At 50.7% G+C, this 21,749-nt stretch overlaps 1 protein-coding gene across 3 annotated transcripts in view; it reads left to right on the plus strand.

Annotated features, from left to right (window-relative positions):
* The window catches only part of LOC147632871 (uncharacterized), a 117,804-nt gene that overhangs the window by 76,331 nt on the left and 19,724 nt on the right, over positions 1–21,749 (plus strand). The window lies entirely within an intron of this gene.

The raw sequence follows: 21,749 nt of genomic DNA on the forward strand, positions 1-21,749 counted from the left end.
ATGCAGCTTGAGCATAGGAGAGCTTGCATGCCACGAGTCTTACAAGCGAGGAGAGCTTGCATGCCACGGTGGCAGACACAGACTTTGTGCTTCATTCCTTACGTGGCACTACACTCAGAGGGGAGGAGAAGATATCACGCCACTCTCAGGGGTGGAAGGCTTGGGGAGGAGAAGATATCACGCCACTCTTAGGGGTGGAAGGCTTGGGGTGATGCAAAACCATGCAGATACGGATGGGGGACATATCTCCTCGAAGAGATGCAAGCCGTCGCTCCCAACTTGATGTAAACCCCGTCAATTGGCTGAGTGTGGTCGTAATGAAGATGCACCAGCTCAATGTGGTTGATTTTGATGGTAGTTGGTGATTTGGTAGAGTCTAGACTCCTTCTGAATCGAAATCATTGACGAGATGAAGAATGCTTAGGGATTTCTACATTATGTAGGTATCTCAGTCAGATCGTCCACATGGCGATTGGGTTGGGTTGACAATCTAAACTTGGGCGATTTGAAAATGTGAGCAATTTGGATGTTAAGACGATTTGAGCGATTCAAAAATGAGGTGATTTAAAAATCAAATGATCCAAAAGACTTGATGATCCAAAAGTGAGTAGAGGATTCAAGGATTTTATTTTATTTTTGCGAGAAAAGATCCTTTCATTAGTTATATAAAAAACGCCCGTAGGGCTACAAAAGATCTCGCCTGCTCATAAGAGAGACAGAGCAGTGAATACAGCATGGCAGCCCGGGAGACTCTCCCTAGGTGCTGCAAAATACAAGCATCAGTACAAAGAACTGAGAGGCTAAATCATACAATAGGGGGGGGGAAGAGCCAAACAGGTGGCCTGTAGTACCAACGGGGGGATCCCGAGTGTAAGGTGTAGAAAGGGCCACAGCGCCAAGTGGTGTGAAAGGCTTGGCGCCGTAAGATCGCCTCTTCCGAGTCTCCCCGGATGCGGTCGTACTGTCCTCGCAGGGTGTGGATCAACTCCTGCCAAATCCCCCGTACTGTCTCTGCTGGTGGCTCCAATCTCCCCTCAAAGGCCGTAAAGCACCAGGCCCTCCAGGTGAACCAGATGGTGAGGCTGCTGAGGATCTCCCATCGTAAATCCCTCTCCTGTGTCCAGCTGGCGGACGAGAAATCCGGTGCCGGAACCAGGCGAGGCTGGCCCCTAATAAATCTGATGGCCTGACTGCCCTGCTCCATCTCATAGCCCATAGCAGGCCCTGACGAAGTCGACCAAGCAGCGGCACCCCACGTAAACATACCCTCTGGAGAGAGGGGGGCCAGAATACGCAGCATCCGCAGCCAAATCTGCTGCGCCTGAGGGCAATCCCAAAGGCAATGCCTCTGTGTCTCCATAGGGTGGCCGCATCGGACGCAGGCCGCCGGAAGACCGCTGTAAGCAAGCCAAGTACCAACTGCTGAGCCCCTGTGGGCGACCAACCACTGAAAAGTCGAGATCCTGCGGGCCTGTCGACTAGCCCAGAGTCGAGCCCAAAAATCCTCAAGGAACTCCTGTGAGAGTCCCTGCAGTCGCCAATGCCCCGCTGTCGCTAGAGAGACCGTCCTCCTCGCCGTCAAAATATGTCGCCCCAGCCGAACAGTATACTGGAAAAAGGTGATCTCTGTGGCCTCAAGGGATGCATAAGGATCATGCCACTCGTACTCCCCGGGGTCCCACTATAGCCGGGCCAAGGGGCGCGCTGCATATGCCCATATGCGCCAATCCGGGAGCACATCAGCAGGGTCGGGGTCAATATGCCACTTCCGAGAAGCGGCGGCCACTACCCGAATCCTCTGAAAGGTGCACTCTCCTCACTCTGTGGAGTCTGCCCTCATCCTGAATCTCATAGTAGAGGCAACTGCCATCCTCAGTGCAAGCTCTGACAGCAATCAGGATCTCCAACTGTGTAAAGGCTCCCATCCACCGTGGGGCCACCGGCTCGAGAGGCGTGAACCACTCCTCCGTGAGTGCCTCCTGAATATCATCCCTCATAATCAACCCCCCTCTGAAGTGACTCAGCCTCTCCACCTGGATCTCCTCTGGTAGACTGCAGAAGGCCTGCCAGTCTCCAAAACTACGAGCTGGGCCTGCCGCTAAAGGCCCCCAGGCTAGCCGAGGCCGAGAACCCAGCATATGACCTTGCTCTGTGCGAACCGCTGGGCTCCAGATGAGCGGCTGTCTGGCCCGCTCCTCAACACAAGAAGGTGGTCACTGAGAGAGCCCCGGTCTCAGCAACTCCCAAGCTCTCAGGATACTCAAAGCAAATCTGTCCTCCCATCCTCTACTGAGGCCTGTCCTCCTCATCTCTATAAAGATCCAGCGAATCTCTGGTGCCCAAGTGCCCCCTGCTCGAGGCGCCCGAGCCTGCAGCCGCTGCAAGAGGAGCTCTTTCCAAGGCTCAGCGCCGGGAAGCAACCCCCGAACGATAAGCTTCCCCAATAAAGCTCTACTCTGATCAACTGGATCTATAATGCCCAAACCTCCCTGAGCCAGCGGAAGTGTAATAACTGCCCATGCAACCTTTGCCCGAGCTGGCTGACCGTCCCGCCCAGACCACAGAAAGTTCCTGATCAGCCTCTGTACCTGGCTGATGCAAGAGCTCGAGAAGATCCAGCAAGACGTAATGTACCACATGGTCGCTAATAGCACCTGATTTGCCACCACCACCCTCCCAGCCAAGGATAGTCGAGCTGTACTCCAATACAAAAGCTTCTTCCGAATGCTCAGAAGAAGCGGGGCAATCTGCTGCTCAGGTGACAAATCTAGGCCAATCTGGCATCCCAAATACCGCACTGCTGTGCCTGGAGGAATCCATCTAAAACCGGGGTCCGGGCTCCATGCCGGAGTGGGAGCACTACTGATCCAAAAGGCCACTGTCTTGCGCCAATTGATCAATGCTCCCGAAGCTGCACTAAAAACCTGGAGCGACTGCTCTGCCCGAAGAAGATTGGCCTCTTGGCCATGCAAAAATAAGCCCGTGTCGTCTGCAAACTCAGCATCAAGCAGGTCCTCCCCCCGGACTGGGAGCTGAAGTCCTCTCAAACCGACCTCCTCTGCCGTCAAATACATGCTCATAGCCTCCGCAAAGAAGAGAAAAAGAAAAGGGGCGAGGGGACACCCCTGACGGACTGATCTGGTCAGCTCAAAACTCGGCCCCCGTCCTCCTGCAATCAACACCTGGCTGCGAGCTGTGGAATACAGAGCCGCCACCCCTCTGATCCATCCTGGCTCAAAGCCCAGGCGAAGCATAGTGCCCTCTAAGAAACCCCAATCAACTCTATCGTATGCCTTCTCAAAATCGAGAAGCATCACGACCAAGTCCTCGCCAAGAAATCTAGCTCGGGACCGTCGCCTCCCAGAAAGTAAAGATGTTGTCAAGGATACTGCGCTCCTTGACAAAACCTGTCTGAGTGGCATGAATCAACTTCCCCAGGAATGGCTGGATCCTCAAACTCAAGGCCTTTGCTAAGACCTTGTAGACAGTATTGAGGATCGTAATAGGCCTCCAATGCCTAATATCATCTGATACTCCCTCCCCCTTGGGGATAAGATAGATCAAGCCCTCTGAAAAGCTCTGCGGCATCACCCCAGTGTCCAAAACATGCTGAAAGCCCCTGCAGAGGCCTGGCCCCAAAAGGTCCCAATAGCGCATAAAAAAGGCCGGCGTCAGTCCGTCCTCCCCTGGGCAACCATGTCGCGGCAGGACCCTCAAGGCCTCGGCAAGCTCAATCTCTGACAGAGGCGCACCTAGAACTGTATGCATACGGTCTGTGACCCTCCTTTGCACATGGGCCCACACAGTCTGTCTGCAAACATCTCGATCCTCAGTGGCAGGCTCCGCTGAAAGCAGGTCTCTATAGAATGCAATGGCAATGGCTCTGATCTCCCCGAGCTCAGTAGCTACCGATCCATCCGGTCTACCAAGCTGGCGGACTCCTGCTCGCGAATGACGGGGCCCAGTGATCTCAAAAAACTCTCCAGTCACTCTATCGCCAAGCTGCGTCCACTGAGAGGCCTGACGACGATAGTAAAACTCATGTCTCTGCTCCTCTACCTCTCGAACCTCCTGGCGTGCCTAGCTCAGCTGGGACGCCACCCACTCACATGCAGGCTGCTGCTCCTGAAGGCGCTGTAGCGAAGCAAGGCTGCGTCTCAGCCGATGCTCCCGCTCGCGAATCTCTCCCAACCGTGTCAAAGCTGCAGCATGCAGAAAAGAGCTAAGATCGATGAGTCCCTGGGCACACTGGCCCGCTGCATCCTGGTCAGAGCACTGACTATCATGCCAGATCCTCTCAATGTCCTCAGCGAGACTGGGATCTGTAAGTACCCTCTCTGGGATCCTCAACTGCAAGCTGGGCTCCCGTGTCCTCTCCTCCAATGTCAAGATAACTGGTGCATGATCTGAAAATGAGGTGCCAGAGAGAATGCCGACGGAGCCCCCTCGCTCCCCTAACCAGTCGCCCACATAAAAGCGATCAATCCGTGATAGATTAGTCCCTCCCTGCCGGCGATCCGACCGGGAGAAACTAAGACTGTCCTGAGACCGGGAGAAAGCCCCATGCTGCCATGCATCAGTGATCCTCAGTGACATGCACAACTGGTCCCAAGCTGCAAGCTCCGTGCCGTGCACTGTAACATGACTGCCTCCCACCCTATCTGCCGGGTCCTCAAGCATGTTGAAGTCTCCCCCAACACACCAATGTGCGGTCTTTGGCAATGCATCCGTAACCTGGGTCCAGAACTCTGCTCTGGCACTAGCATGATTGGGTGCATAGACGTTGAGCACGCCCAATAGCTCATCATGCATCCTCAGAATGACATACTGTGCTCTACCAGGCACAATGATCCCTCGATCCACAATGGCCTGCCGCCATACATCTTCAATGACCATGCATACTCCCCCCTGTCCACCCAAAGGACGAAACCCTGCAGACCAAAAAGTGTCCCATCTACCAGGCATCACCGAACCATATCTCCGGATCCTGCTCTCACCCAAGTGGTGCTCCTGCATCATCAAAATATCAATGTTGCCACCAACCAGGCATCTCTGAAGCTCCTGCCTCAAGCAACCACGATAGCGTATAAAATGTGCTCCGCCAAGGCCCTGTACATTCCATGAGATGATCCTCATGGATGCCCTGCTGAGGTGGATGCTGTCTCAGCCGTACGGCGGGCCTTCGCAAGCGGCTTGGATGGAGAGTAGTCCCCATCCGAGCGGCTGCGAATCTGCCCACCCGGTGTGCTGCAAGAATCCCGGATCAGGCGCCAGTGGCTGTGGCCCATGGCGACTGCCTCCTGCTCTGACAAAGCAACCTCGTGTATACACACATATCCAGGGTCGCGTGCTAAGTCTGCCACTATGCGAACGACCAAATGCCGAATCCCTGAGGTATCCACACTCCCGGGATCCAAGAAAAAATGAGCCAACTCCCAAAGTCGGCCTATCACATCTGTCACCTCCAGATCGCTCATGTGATGAGAAAACTCAACTGCCTGAGTCTTCAAAGTGCTGAGAGCGAGCTCTAGAGTCCACTCCTGGTCGCAAGGGCCACATAGAGGGAACGAGAAGGCCACCGCTGAGTCTAGTGCCTCCTCTCCGCGGGCCAGAGGTATCACTACATGAACTCGGATGGGTGCTGGCTCATGGGGGCCCTCTGCTCCAAAAAGCCGTGTGAAGGTATAATCAAAAGCCTCCGAGCGCTGTCTAATGCCAAGGCGACTCAGCCGACTGCGGATAGATGAAATCCGTGAAGCCCTAATCGGCATAGGTCTCCTCTGTGATGCTCGAGCGAGGTCAGTGCTCAGCGCTCTCCGGACTGCAGGTGAACGCCAGGGAACTGCCAGGGCCTCCCGGGAAGGTGAGGCGGGCGGAGGGGGAGGCGAGGGGGAGGCGAGGGGGGTGGAGAGGGAGCCGCTGCCGAAACCGAAGCGGAGGCGGGAGGAGGCGATGGTGGAAGCGAGGCGGTGGGGGGGGGCGGGGGTGGGTGTGGGGGGGGGTGAAGGAGGGGGTGCTGGCATCTCCTGGTCCTCAGTCGGCGCCGCGGGGGTCTCCTCCTGGAGGGGAGAAAAGCTGTTCCTCACGGGAACCCAGTGAGGCTGAGACTATGGCTGCTGCTCTGCAGCGGTCTCTGGACGTGCTGCTGTGGCTGTCTCCCTCGGCGGCGCCCCTGTCCAGGCTGCCACTCCGAGGCCTTTGTGGCCTGAGCAGGTGTCCCGGAGGTAGCCTGCCGAGCCGAATCTGTGGGCGGGCCATCAGTAGCCTGCTGTGGTGAGGGTCGGGGTCTCCTGCGAGGGCAGGCCTTGGCCAGATGGCCGACCTGTCTGCAAATGAAGCACTGATTCGGGAGCCCCGAGAACTCCACTCTCTGATCTATCCATCCCCCCCCTATCCTAGGTAGCTGAATGACCTTAGGAAGGGAGGAGATGTCAGACACCAACACTCTGACCGAAGGTAGCCTAGCTGCTCTGGCCACCACTGAAGCAGCTGAGGGGCCAGTCTCTAGTACCGAGCCCACCAATGCTCCGAGCCTGGGGAGGAGCGGAAGATACTCCTGGCGGAGTCCAGGGAAGCAAACTGTAACATGAAAAAGGCGCGCTCCCTGCTCCGCCGTTGCTGGGTCAAATCCATGCTGCCAAGGTCTGAAGAAAGCCCGAGCACCCCTGATGTCAAGGGGACTCATGGCAAGGACCTTGGCAACACTCTGGGCGGCCTCGAACTCGATCTGGTAATGTCCACGGCCCAATAGCTGTACATCGAGGATCTTGCCCACATCTGCAAGAAGGCGGGCCTGAAGAAGATCCCGGATCTCCCCTCTGCTGGGGCGAGTGCCGACTATACGGTAGATGGTGGAATGTGCCTGGAGGCGTTCCACCTCTGCGGCGAGGCTCGCTTCCTCTTCTGGCGAAAGAGAAAGCCTGATGGGGGTATCCTCAGGGGCGGTCGAGGGGGCTGCAGAAGAGTCCCTCTGAGGTGGGGCGGGAGGAGCCTCCATCAGGGTCTGAAGTTGTGGCGAAGGCGGAGCGAATGCAATACCTGCAAGAATCGAGCTGCATGCGAAGGGCGGAGAGGGAAGGCGGGAGGATAATTTTTTTTTAAAAAGAAAAAAAAAAGAAAAAAAAAGAAAAAAAAAACGGGGGGGATAAGGCGACGAAGAAACAGGGGGGGGCGGGAGCAGCGCGAAAGGTGAAGTGGAGGCGCGAAGGCGAATTGAAGGGGGGGCGAAGGCGAACTGAAGGGGGGGGGGGTCGGCGAAGGCGAAATGAGGCGCGAAGGCGAACTGAGGGGGAGGGGGGGGGGGAAGGCGAAATGAGACGCGAAGGCAGACTGAAGGGGGGGGAGCGAAGGCGAACTGAAGTGGGGGGGAGGGGGGCGCTTCAGCGCGAGAGAGGGAGAGAAAGCGAGGAGAAGAAGGGGGGGGGGGCATGATGGCGAGAAGAGGGGGGGCGCAAAAGCGCTGGAAGGCGGGGGCAGGGCGCAAGGAAGGGGATGCGAGGGGCGAGCAGCGCGAGCAGGGGGGTGACGGCGGGAGCTTCAGCGAGCGGCGTTAAACCATCCAATTCGAGGATTCAAGGATTTGGTTTGGCAATCTGACATTATCATGATCTGAGATTTTGGGATCGGCAGTTTGAGTGGTAGAGTTTTGGATCAGTGGTCCAATTGGATGGCACAAACTGATGAAAAGAATGATTTGCAAATGAAAATCAGAGAGTTAAGATCTTGGTGATTCATAACAAAGAATTAGGATCGGTGATCCCGAACAAAGAATTGGGATTGGAGAACAAGGAATTGGAATCGGCTCGAAAGCGTAGATTTTTGGATTGGCAATCAGGAACAAAGAATTGGGATCGGCATAATCAGAAGTTTGGTGGCGATATAAAATTTGGGACCTTTGGTATACATTCGGATCGGCTGATCGGAAACTTGACAGCTTGTGATTTTTCTTTTTTGGGGTTTCCTCAACGGGGAGGCATGGAAAGAAGTCTAGTAGTTGCCTGAGAACTCGAGAGGGGGGGGGGGTGTGGAGGGACAACATGTGCCGTAGAGGCAGTGATGGTCATCTTCTATAGGTTTTGAGAAACAGTGGATCAAGCGGTGTACCGAGCTAGTTTGTTGCCTCCTCTCTAGGTCAGGTGCGGCCGGTAGGCTCGCACAGGCAAAGCGAATGGTGGCGTAGTTTGGGGGGGGGTGATGTCACGACCCTGTGAATTTGTGTAGCATAAGTGTGAGCATGGTGGTCGGTGAGCAAGACATTTTTTTTTAATGTTCACACTTGGGACACGGGAACAAAGGTTTTAAAAGCTAATAAAACCCCATGTGTGGAGGGGACAAGGGGACAAAGGTTTTAAAAACCTTTTAACTAAAAGAATACCCCCTTTTAAAGTGAATCGTGGCCTTCTTAGAGGAGCCTACACTATTATAGGAATGGGTTGGCTTTTTGGCCTTGTGGGCTGGAAGGACGCGTGGAGATGAACAGCACGTAGGCTCTCTCTCTCTCTCTCTCTCTCTCTCTCTCACTATTATTGGAAGTCATGCCAGAGATTAGGGTGGCAAGAGAAAAGGGAAAGATAGCATTTTATAGAGAAGGGAGGGTGGTCATCGTGGAGCGATGCTCTACATGACGGTGCGAGACCTATGGGACCAAATTAAAGCTGGCAGCTTGGAACTGCAATGGATCCCTCAGGCTTGATGTAGGTGCCTTTGAGGACATCTTTAGAGATAGAGATATAGTCTTCTACTCGGAGACTCACCAGGCCCCTGGTCAGATGATGCCACAGGTGACAGGATACAGATGGGAGACAACTTGCAGAGTAGGGACGAGATCGGTACACAGTAGTAGAGGATCAGGGGGGGTGGCTGTTCTTTTCAGGGAGGAGTTGCAACCGCTTCTACACATCGTTCGGAGAGATGATCAGGCCAGATATATGTGGGTGAGACTGAGGGCCGACACATGCAGATTCTTGTATATTGCCAGATGCTATTTTGCTCCTAGTACATCGACATATGCAGCACCTAGAGGGCAGTCTCCTTTCTCTGTGCTAGATGATGACATATGGGAGTTCTCTAGGGATGGAGACATCATCCTGTTAGGGGACTTTAATGCCCGGACGGGCAACTGCCAGACAGCCTTTTATGATACCTCAGAGGAGATGCTGAGAGAGCTGGACACTTTGGATATGGGATTAGACAGACACTTACAGGATGTGGAGTGCACAGAGTATGGGAGATATTTGGTAGATATGCGGACTGCACATGGGTTGGCCATACTTAATGGCTTGCAGAGGTTTCCGTCAGCAGCTGGATTTACTTGCTTTCCACATAGCACAGTGGATTATGTTATGGCTATGCCGAGCTTTGTTTCATGCATTGAGGACTTCACAGTTGGATCTCGGCCCATTGGGGTAGTAGTGGATCATGCATTGTTGACATTGACCATCTCTTTTCACTTTACCACAGCTCAGAGGACATGAGGGGCAGATCACACTCGATATACTTTTACTTCAGAGACTGATGCTGTCTACAGCAATGGGATTTATAGACGTCTGTACACAGAGGAGCCAGGGAGACCTTTGGAGGAGTTGACGCATATACTGATAGAGACTTTACAAGATGCAGCGAGAGAGGCATATCCACATACTCAGCGTGGACAGAGACAGCGTTCTAGGTGTATGCCCCAGAACAGCTGGTATGATGAGGAGTGCAGAGAGACAAGAGCCCGACTGCAGCGGGAGGTTGCTTTGGGAGTCACTACTCACCGACAGTCACGTATTGCCTTCCGGCGCCTTGTGTGAAGGAAGAAGCGGGCCTTCCTTGCTCAGCTAGAGCAGGAATTATACTAGCTATTCTTGAGCCAGGATTCGAGGGAGGCTTGGCGTTTGTTTCATGAGTCCTCCCCTGCTTTGGCCATCACTTCTACAGAGGTCTGGGATAGTTATGCAGCATCTCTATATACAGTTCCTGGACAGACACCTTTTCCTGACCCGCCAGCACCATGCCCACAGACATGTACTTTCTTTACCGTAGAGATGGTAAGGAAGGCCATTGATAGGATGGCGGCTGCCCCTCTGCTGATTGAGGCTCTTACGAGATCAGTCTCCTACATACATGGCTTGTGGGATCTCCCCCGAGACAGGTATGCACACCTCGCCCTTGAGTCCTCCCGACAGTTAACTTTACAGGGAGACACGGCTTGTTGGTATGGACAGATGACATCTTGGTTCCAGGCACATGGTTTTAGCATGGACAGATTGCCTCCCTTCCAGTATTCTGTGGAGGCACCCTCTCTCACTCTCACACGGACAGAGATTACCAGACTCATCCGTCAGGATTCGGTTCAGCTGGACATTAGGAGGACATGGATACAGCGGACTGAGGAGCTGGGCACGAAGATGGCTTTCTACAGAGAGCATTTTCTTCAGCTCACAGCAGATGGTTTTGTGATCAGACCCAGTTACATGGATGTACACTTGTCTCATGCAGTACGATGTGCTATTGGTCAGATTCGCACATCCTCACACCAGCTTGAGATTGAGATTGGCCGATATAGAGGTATACCAGCTGAGGCCAGGATATGCCGAATATGCCATGGGGAGCCAGAGACAGAGCTGCATTATATATGCCATTGTACTGCATACTATGAGATACATGGTCGTTTCCACTGTTTATTCAGAGAGGGTTTTGGACCACTTTCCAGAGTACCAGGACCAGAGGTGTTTGGGATTGTTCTTGCTTGAGCTGCGGAGATATAGAGATAGCTTGCTTAGGCGCACAGAGAACCAGACTCAGAGGCACATTATAGACTCCTTTAGTCCAGCCATCACTGCGCCAGATGGACCACAGCAGCAGCAGGACATGGATACCGCCCACACCAAAGGTACACTGATTGATCGTGCGATTGAGCTTGGGTGGTCCAGACGCCCAAAACTAAGGAGGAGGGCGTCCCAGCATAGACGGAGGTTGCAGCGGCGGATTCGGATTATTCTTGCGAGGCATGCGAGACACCCCTGACTACAGAGGATATTGAGGAGATCCGCCAGTGTCCGATGCGGCACATATTATGAGATGGAGGCACCTCCATAGTGTACCCCTCCGTCCCACATGATATTGTATCCCCTCACTATATTCCACTCACCTCCATAGCATACCCCCCCCCCCCCCTCACTATATTCACACCCTATAAGGGTTTCTGTTTACCTTCCATTTCCAGTTTCATTTTCTAGGTGCCAGTAGTATCATCTTTATTTTTCATTTTCTGGGTTTTTTTATCCAGACATTGTATCAGATCAACCATGATGTAACTTTTGGTCTCATAGGTCATTATGGCCTTTTGAAGACGTTAATATAACATTTCATTTCATTTCATTTCTCTCTCTCTCTCTCTCTCTCTCTCTCTCTCACTAATTCGCTTCACAGTTCGCCACCGCCTCGCTATGTTGGCCCGCCTTCCTCTCCGGTAGGCCCTGTGATTCCGCCTCGCTGATTCGCTTCACTGTTCGCCGCCGCCTCATTATGCTGGCCCGCCTCCCTCTCTGCTAGGCTCAGTTTCCCCCTTTGCCCACCCACCCGTGCTCAGGCCCCCAAGGCAGCAACATAACTCTCTCTCTCTCTCTCTCCTCCTTGCTTGTGGGATGGACTGCAGAGTAATCTGGAGGAATGGCCCGGAGTCTCCAAGAGAAACTCGAGACCCTCGAGACGGCAATGAAGGCACTAATCGAGGAGCACAAGAAGACATCCGATTCCAACCTCAATGAGGTGGAAAACAAACTACACCGGCACATCATGGCCCTCGAAGCACGGGTCACGGACCTTGAACAAGAGAACACGGCACTCAAGGAGGAGGTGAGTGCATTGAAAGTGAAACTGGTAGCCATCAAGAATACTGAGAAGGAAGAAGGGGAGATCAATGACAACACTCTCACGGCCATCAAAGAAGAGATCTCCAAGGAGATCACAAAGGACATGGAGGGAAAACTCGAAGCCAAGCAGTCAGGATGGGTTAAGGTGGTGAAGAAGAACATCCGTAAAGAAGTGAGGGAGGAGACTCTAAGGGAAGAACACCAAATCATTCACACCACCATTGAGGAGGAGGAGATGAGGCATGCCTGCCGCCTCAACATTCGAGTCACAGGTATAGCCGAGACACCCGACTCCACTCCCGAGAAAGATGGACAACTTCTATGCATGAAGCCAGGCTACAGGGAAGAGGACCCTCTCCCCTTCACCAAAGCATGGAGAGCCGGGAAAGACTCAACACGCAAGCGAGCCCTCATCCTACAGTTTGCAGGAGAGACGGAGAGAGTCACCTTCAGGAGGAAGAGGGTCATACTACGAGGTTTAGAGGGAGCTCCTATTTTCTTGGATGATGATCTCACGAGGATGCAGCTTGAGCATAGGAGAGCTTGCATGCCACGAGTCTTACACGCAAGGAGAGAAGGCAAGAAGGCCTTCTATCGAGATGGTCGGGTCATCATTGATGGCCGGCCCATGGATTAGCAGTTTGGGGCCTATGGGACACAGACCAGGCCACTGACAGAGATACACATGGCAGTATGGAACTGTAATGGTTCACTATGGGTGCAGCCTGGACGATTGGAGCATGTTATGGTGGGGAGAGACATCATACTTCTGACAGAGACACATCAGAGCCCAGAGAGAGGGCTACCTCGAGTAGAGGAATTCCAGTGGGAGTCAGCATACAGGAGGACCACACGCCAGGGTACCTTGAGAGGGTCGGGGGGAGTAGCAGTTCTATTCAGACGGGAGCTACAGGGGAGACTGAGAGTGGTAGCACAGGATCCAGAGGCCAGATACATGTGGATCAGCTTACAGCTCTCACAGGACAGGGTTATATACATAGCCCTATGTTACTTTCCTCCATCAGGATCCTCTTATGTCATTACAGAGGACATGCCACAGGAGGAGGAGACAGGAGCCTCGCCATACACTTGTCTGTCAGAGGAGATTATGCATTATTCTACACTAGGGGAAGTATTTCTTACGGGCGACTTCAATGCCCACACATAGAGCAGACAGTGTGAGGTGTATGACTATGATGACATGGAGATCCTCCACCCTGTGGATCCAAAGGAGATAGGGGCTAGTCGGGCATCAGAGGACACTGGACCAGACAGAGGACATTATGGGGACCACTTACTAGAGTTGGGAGCTAGTCATCGTCTCGTTATTTATAACGGGATGCTACAGTGGCCGGGATTAGGAGGACTGACATGCTTCCCACATGGGGGTCATACACGCACCTGAGGCACGGTGGTAGACTACATTATGGGGTCTTTGGAGGCATCACAGCTTGTCACCTCATTCTCCATTCCAGCTCGTCCTATTGGGGCAGATCATACATACTAGGCATTTTCACTAGCCGTATCACCAGTATCACCAGCCCCCCACATACCGATGCCACACACTACCATCTACTTCACACATAACATGGCAGACATATACAGTGGCAGAGTAGAGGATGGGCTCCTACTCATGGATCCCCTGGCACCTATGGATACCATTACAGCCCAGCTGGCATCACTCCTACACACGGCTGCATTACAGAGCTTCGCACATCGTGTCCACTCAGGAGAGCCTGCGAGATCTGGGACTATGCCCTAGAACAGATGGTATGATGACGAGGGCAGAGCGCTATACTCACGGCTCCGCATATAGAGAGCCTTGGGAGCCATCACTGAGCAGGAGTCGAGGAGAGAGATGAGGAGACTCACTCGCCGCAAAAGGCGGGCCTTCGCAGAGATACAGGAGCTAGAACATGATGGCACGCATGATACGCAGCAAACCGTCAGTACCTCATGACATTATCCGAGCAGAGTTTGTTGCGCCTCCTATGATGGTAGAGGCCATATTCCAGACTATATGCCTGGTAGACAGATTCAGAGAGATGCCACAGGACAGATTGTCATACAGAGCTTTTGAGGCATCTAGATAGCTGGCTGAGGCAGGAGACAAAGGATCATGGTATGCACAGGTCACACATTGGTTCTCACAGCATGGCCTAGACATGGATCATCTACCACCATTCCAGTATGACAGGGATGCACCACATATCCGTCTCTCTCATAGTGAGAGGAACATAGTATTGAGACAGGACCTATGGCAGCTCTATACACGAGAGACATGGATATTGCCTACACAGCCTCTTCCACCGAAGATGCTATACTACAGAGATCACTTCATGAGTATCACTGATGATGGATTTATAGAGAGGCCTAGATACATGGAGGGCTTTTTACCACACGGCTCCCGAGTGGCTATTGGTCAGATTAGAGTTTCATCACATCGATTGGAGATCGAGATTGGCAGAGCAGCACAGATCCCCTGAGAGGAGAGGGTATGCAGATTGTGTAGAGAGGAGGTGGAGAGTGAGGAGCATTATGTATGCAGATGCAGAGCATATACAGCCATCAGAGAGAGATATCCCATTTTATTTAGAGAGCCACATTCCCTACGCCAGATCTTTGAGGCATACTCGGGAGATTCATTCTAGACATACAACGTCACAGAGAGACATCAAATACAGGCTCAGACAGCTCCAGAGGGGGGACGACAGACATAGATTACTACATTTTTTCAGAGATCCATCCCACTCCCAACCCCTACACGGCAGGGAATTACGGAGAGAGGGTGCGGAGCAACTGGCTCGCTTCAGAGCAGACCTAGGCATGTTCTTCAGGGAGCTGTGGACACCCCGTTCATTGATGTATACCATTTTATACCCCCAGTATGGTACAGGATGGAGCTAGCTAGGTTGCATATCATGATTGTATACTCCATGCATATAGCTTTGCATTCTCCTAGTTGTAGAGCTCCATCCCCTCCCCCACTCATTGTACTTATTGCACACCCAGATTCAGCTTTTTAGTTCAGTACTTTTTTTTATTTTGTTGGGATGACAGAGGATACCCCATAGAGGTACACCGATTTGTCTCATAGACCAAGTTCGGTCTTTTGGAAGACGTTAATAAAATCTTTCTTTCTTTCTTTCTTTCTCTCTCTCACGCTATGTAAATATGTGTGTGTGTGTATATAGAGCCGTTTTGGTCCAATGTTTCAGTAAGAACTTGTGGAGGGGTGAAACATTTCGGCGTTTCTTGCCTAGTTTCGAGCTGAAACGTTTCGCGGTGATGCTGATGTCAGATGCATTCAAGGCATATTTGATAGAGAAAGGCATTAAACATCAATGCACAATGCCATACACACCATAGCAGAGTGGTGTGACAGAAAGAAAGAACATGTCATTAATGGAGATGGCTAGATGTATGGTCAAAGGTAAGGGGCTGCCTCGCAAATTTTGGATGGAGGCTATTATGTGTGCATCACATGTTTTGAAGAGGTGCTGTACCAAAGCTTTAAAGACCATTACTCCATTTGAGGCCTGGTATGACAGAAAACCTAAGGTTGGCAACCTCAGGACTTTTGGTTGCCTTTCATATGCTCATGTGCCTCCACAACTAAGAGGCAAGTTGGATGACAAGGCAATTAAATGCATATTTGTGGGCTACAACAATGGTAGCAAGGGATACCATCTCTACAATCCATGCAGGCAAAGGATCTTTGAAAGTAGAGATCTTGTATTTGCTGAAAATTCAGCACAACCATTGGCTGAATTCAGTAGACATTTCCAAAGTGGCTCACATGATATGTTTGAGGGACTACTTCCATTGGGCATAGATGCCAGAGCAAAGCAGCCACTAGAAATGCCTAATGGACAGCATGTAGGAGCTGAAAGTCAGCCCATTGCAGATCATGACATAGAGATAGCAATTCATGAAGAGCGGACAGCTTTGGAAGAGGCTGGAACAGTGCCTGGTTGGCTGGCCCGTACTATGAAGGAGAGTAAACTCACAGCTCCTTTTCATAGCAAGACACAAGTTGGTTCCAAAAATGCTAGAGAACAGGCAGATGTGGCCTGCATGAGTAGTCTTTATGACAAATGAGCTAGATTCTTATGAAGAGGCTCAAGAGGATAAGCACTGGCAAAGCAGCTATGCAATCGAAAATCAATGCTGTCCAGAAAAATAGTAGACTTTGCAGGAGAGTAAGCTCTCAGCTCCTCTTCATAGCAGGACACAGGTTGGTTTCAGAAATGCTAGAGAACATGCAGATGTGGCTTGCATGAGTAGTCTTTATGACACAGATGAGGAGGCTCAAGAGGATGAGCACTGGCAAGAAGCCATGCAACAGGAAATCAACGCTATCCAAAAAAACAGCACATGGGATGTAGTGGACTTGCCACAATCGTGGCAAGTAACCAATTGGTACAAAGTGGGTTTATAAAGTCAAGAGAAAGTCTAATGATGCCATTGACCAGCCTTAAAGGCATAACTTTTGCACCTACTTCATGGATGTCCACTATCAGATGTGCTATTGCTTTGGCTCCCCATCATGGATGGAAGATGCATCAGTTGGACATTAAGACATCCTTTCTCAATGGGGACTTGCAGCAGGAAGAAGTTTATGTTAGTCAACCCATTGGTTTTGTGGTGCCTGGCTTATGGTCTCAAACAAGCTCCCATAACTTGGTATTACAAGATAACTCTTATTTGGCTAGCTAGGGTTTCAGAAACAATCCAACTGAGAGGACCCTCTATATTAAAGAGGATCATGGGATTTTACTTGTGCTTAAACTGAGCATGTATGATGCAGGAGAGCCTTATGACATGACTGTGTACAGCCAACTGCTTGGTTGTCTCATATATTTGTGCAACATGAGACCACATATTCGTTTTGGTGTTTCCTAGGCCAGCAAATTTATGTATTGGCAAGCAGTTAAGCACATCTTCCACTAGCTTTAAGGCACCTTGGATCTTGTCTTGTTTTATCTCTGCCGCAGCGCTTGGGGGGGGGGGGGGGGGGCAGCTTTTGCTTATAGTGATTCAGATTAGGCTAGAGACTATGACACCCTACAATCAACCATTGGGAACCGTTTTTTTCTTGGGCAACTCATGCATATCTTAGTTGAGTAAGAAACAACCCACTGTTGCCACATGTACCTGTCAGGCTGAGTACACGGTAGCCTTCACTGCTACGGTAGATTGTGTATGGATGCAAAGGTTTCTTGCAGATTTTCGTGAGTGTTAGTAGACACCCATTACCATACTCAGTGACAGCCAGAGTGATGGCTGTGGCACAGAATTGAGTTTTCCATGCATGTACAAAGCACATAGAGATACATTATCACTATGTCGTGGAGACGCTTCATGTAAGGGAGATCACTTTAAACTATTGCTCTACATTGGACAACATTGTAGATCTGTTTACCAAGGCATTGCGTGAGAGAAGCTTGAAGCATCTTTAGGCTTACTCTCCTACAGAGAGTGATATGCATCCTTGTATAGGTTCACATTATCACTACAGGGGGATTAGAGGGCATATGCTTATGTGTAGTTCCGCATTTGAACATGCACTAACTTGAGGGGCACTTTTGTCCTCCTATGAGTTTTTCCCCCTGGATATTTGGTGTGAAAGGACACCTACACTAGGTTTATTATTATCGCTTGTACTTGCACTTTTTAGATTATACATGCAAGTTTCTCTCTCTCTCTCTCTCTCTCTCAATTGAATTGCTTCCTATCTTTGTGTGTGCGCTTCCATTGTCCCACAAACCCTAACACTAGGTTCTTGTAAACCAACAAGTGGAAAGATAGGACAGAGGGGGACTCAACTTGGGAGACAATGGCTAGTATGAAATATAGATTCCACAACTTCATTTCTGAGGGTGTAAATGTCTGAGGAGGGGAAATATGTAATGTATGTGACGCTAACTGAAGGGTTAGTTGGCCTAATCTAGGGGTTAGGGGACCCAAGGTTTAGGAAAAGCAGGCTGATTATAGCGGCAATGCCCGTGTGTAATGATCCTCCCCTATAGTATAGCAGGCTGATTATAATGGCAATGCCCATGTGTAATAATCCTGTAGTATAGCGTTTATTGACAAGCTATATAAGTGAGGGTTATGTGATGAGTTGATTATTGTATTATTGTGGTCTAAATTCAGATGGTCAGTACATGGGCCATGAGTGATGACCCACTCCTGTCAGTCCATAGTTGGATGCAGATAGTCTATCGATGGCTCCTTAGGGCAAGGCTTGGTGTAATGGGCACCAAGGCTGATTGGTGTGCGAGTCTGTATGGATGGGAGCCTTGACCCCTATGCTTGTAGGTGATTTGATGTATTCGATCGACGGTTTGGTGGTGAGCTCAAGTCCGTGGAACCTAATCTGATTAACTATGCTTATGTCTTGTGTCGAGGTGATCTTTGGGAGGGTTTTCTCATGACAAACCCCTAACAAGTCCACACCCAGAGCATCACTGACCTTTGTGGGCACCTTACACCAATGCATCACAAAGTTTAAAAAAAATCATTGTTGTCCCAAAAGTCAACCGTGGGCAAGCCATATGATCTGAGATCCATAGTTAGAGACCCAGAGGTTATCAAACTTCTCTTCCCTCTGGGGTTGTGCCTTTGACCTCAAAGTATCAGTCCAAACATCATCCGGCACCATGACAAGGGATATGTGATGAATCCAACACTAGCTATTCTCAATCAGGTGTGCATGGTCAGCACTGCCAGGTGTGTGGGCTGCCCAATCACTTAACACCTACACATGCAAGGTGTTCGGTGAACCCAAGGGTGGGTTGACCTGCTCCAGAGAGACAACTTTTGGGACCTCCTCTCTCTCTTTCTCTCCTACACGACTTTTCAGCCAGGCCATCGCATCTCTCTGTCCAACTGTAGCAGCCCATGCTTTGTGTACGGCCATCCCAATTATTGTACGGCCAGAAGAAGGGCACCCCTTCGTTGTATGCCAGCTAAATATGCACTGCACGGGCTGCATCAGAGTTCCCCTCCAACCTACCAGTTTATTATACAATTCATATTGAAGGCAGCCCAGTCATCCCTACCTGTTGTACGACGGCTGTACAAGTACTTGCCTGTTGTAAGGCCATCCACAATGTATGGCCTGTCTTACCTGTACTCACAACTGTTTGTCTGTACTCACAACTGTTTTGTGGTTGTCCTACCATCCATTTCTTAATTTGAAGCTGCCTGTTTGCTGCTGTACAGCCTTCTACTGCTGTACAACCTATTTCAAGGCTGCTGTATATTCTCTCTTCATTTGAAGGTGCTCATGGTGACTGAAGAGCTGGTCCATGTGTTGGAGAGAAAGGTGTCACTACCATGACATTTTCCATTATTTTTTATGAGTTATATATTGATTTGTACCATGGGACTTGTGGATTATGCTGGGTTATATAATGGTAACGGGCATACAAGTGGACCCAAAGAATTCTCTTTTTGGGGCTGTATAATGGTGTTTGTAATTGGGGCCCAAGGCTAAGTACAAGCAATGAGAGTGGGAGATTGTCCAGTGCAATGTGTGTGCACGTGCATACTTGGATGTGTGTGTGTGCACCAGTTTAATAAAAGTTGTTTAGACCATGCATGCTTGATATGTGTAAATGTGCTCAAGGAGCCAGGGACGCCCAGAACTACACAACCTCAGGGATGTGTGAATTGTTTGTTTACTTGGCTTGGGTTTGCATGCAATATCCATTCATGTTTAATGGCGTTTTAGCTGTTCAAAATTCACGCACACTTATAAGGCTATTTTGTACAACGTTAATTAATGTGCAAGGCAGGCACTTTATTCTAAAAGGACACCCAACACAATAATGAATGTGTGGGAGCCTTGGTACCTTAAGTTTTAACGCTTTTAAAGTTTTACTAGTATTTTTTTTTGAAGCCAATTTTGGAGAAATCGCGAGCATGCTTCACTGGGCTATCCTTAAATTGTCATACATTTGTGCACTCTTCAGTACTGATACCGAGTCCCATGCAGCCGAGCCGTACAATTGTTGCCTGCTGCCCGTACAATTCCGTGCCGAGGTTTGCATTCAAGGAGCCACCTAAACTTAGTCCTCATGGTGTCCACACCTGCAAGGATTAAGTCTATGGCTCAACAGGAGAAGGTTGCCTGCTGCCCGTACAATTGTTGCCTGCTGCCCGTACAATTCCGTGCCGAGGTTTGCATTCAAGGAGCCACCTAAACTTAGTCCTCATGGTGCCACACCTGCAAGGATTAAGTCTATGGCTCAACAGGAGAAGGTTGGCGGCCAAGACTGTAGGACTCCCATCTCTCTCTCTTTTCGTGAGTTGTTGGACTGCAAGGGCAACACCGGAAGCTACACTCAGGTTGCAGGCAGAGGTGTGGGCTGAAGCCTTTCTCTCTCTCTCTCTCTCTCTCTCTCTCTCTCTCCTCTCTCTCTCAGTCTTGGTGAAGATAGAGATTGAGGCAAGGATGATGGCTGCTTTGGTCACACGCATGCGAGCCTAAGGAGTACATAGCTTCTCTTTCTTCTAGTCGAGGGCTGTTCGGGAGTTCTTCTCTCAGTTCCTTGTGAGAGGAGGAATTTGCAGCCCAAGAGGGCAGAAACATAAGCAACAATTAAATGTTTCAAGAAGGGTTCATGGACTGTTTCATGGCTGTGTTTTTGGCTATGTGCATTGGCAAATTGACCGTGTTTACAAGGCCTCATGGATGTACTATCTTGGCTGATTGGAGGTGAATAACAGTGGTGTTTTGGGGCACAGAGCAGTGTGAAACCTCTATGCTAAGAGGTCCAGAGGACTGGCAGTTTGGGCAAGCATATGTATAAGCCATGAATGGCCATGATGTATTCAGTTGAACTCTTCTGACACTCTAGTGACATCAGCTATGCTTTATGGAGTGCAGATATGGGGACCTTCAGTGGGCCATCATCGCGCAGGCGGGTGGAGAGGTATGGAGAGGCCTTTGGTATCTATGATTGCTAGGATTATTAGAGCCAAGGCCGTGGTACCTCATGAGATTATTCGAGCAGAGCTGGCGGCTGCCCCTCTTACGAGATCAGTCTCCTACATACATGGCTTGTGGGATCTCCCCCAAGACAGATATGCACGCCTCGCCCTGGAGTCCTCCCGACAGTTAGCTTTACAGGGAGACACGGCTTGTTGGTATGGACAGATGACATCTTGGTTCCAGGCACATGGTTTTAGCATGGACAGATTGCCTCCCTTCCAGTATTCTCTGGAGGCACCCTCTCTCACTCTCACACGGACAAAGATTACCAGACTCATCCGTCAGGATTTAGTTCAGCTGGACATTAGGAGGACATGGATACAACCGACTGAGGAGCTGGGGCACGAAGATGGCTTTCTACAGAGAGCATTTTCTTCAGCTCACAGCAGATGGTTTTGTGATCAGACCCAGTTACATGGGATGTACACTTGTCTCATGCAGTACGATGTGCTATTGGTCAAATTCGCACATCCTCACACCAGCTTGAGATTGAGATTGGCCGATATAGAGGTATACCAGCTGAGGCCAGGATATGCCGAGTATGCCATGCGGAGCCAGAGACAGAGCTGCATTATATATGCCATTGTACTGCATACTATGAGATACGTGGTCGTTTCACTGTTTATTCAGAGAGGGTTTTGGACCACTTTCCAAAGTCATGGGGTACCAGGACCAGAGGTGTTTTGGGATTGTTCTTGCTTGAGCTGCGGAGACATAGAGATAGCCTGCTTAGGCGCACAGAGAGCCAGACTCAGAGGCACATTACAGACTTCTTTAGTCCAGCCATCACTGCGCCATATGGACCACAGCTGTAGCAAGACATGGATACCGCCCACACCAGAGGTACACTGATTGATCATGCGATTGAGCTGGGTGGTCCAGACGCC

The sequence above is a fragment of the Cibotium barometz genome, chromosome 13 (assembly GCF_041138505.1).
Source record: "Cibotium barometz isolate CiBa-2024 chromosome 13, ASM4113850v1, whole genome shotgun sequence".
Taxonomy (NCBI): domain Eukaryota; kingdom Viridiplantae; phylum Streptophyta; class Polypodiopsida; order Cyatheales; family Cibotiaceae; genus Cibotium; species Cibotium barometz.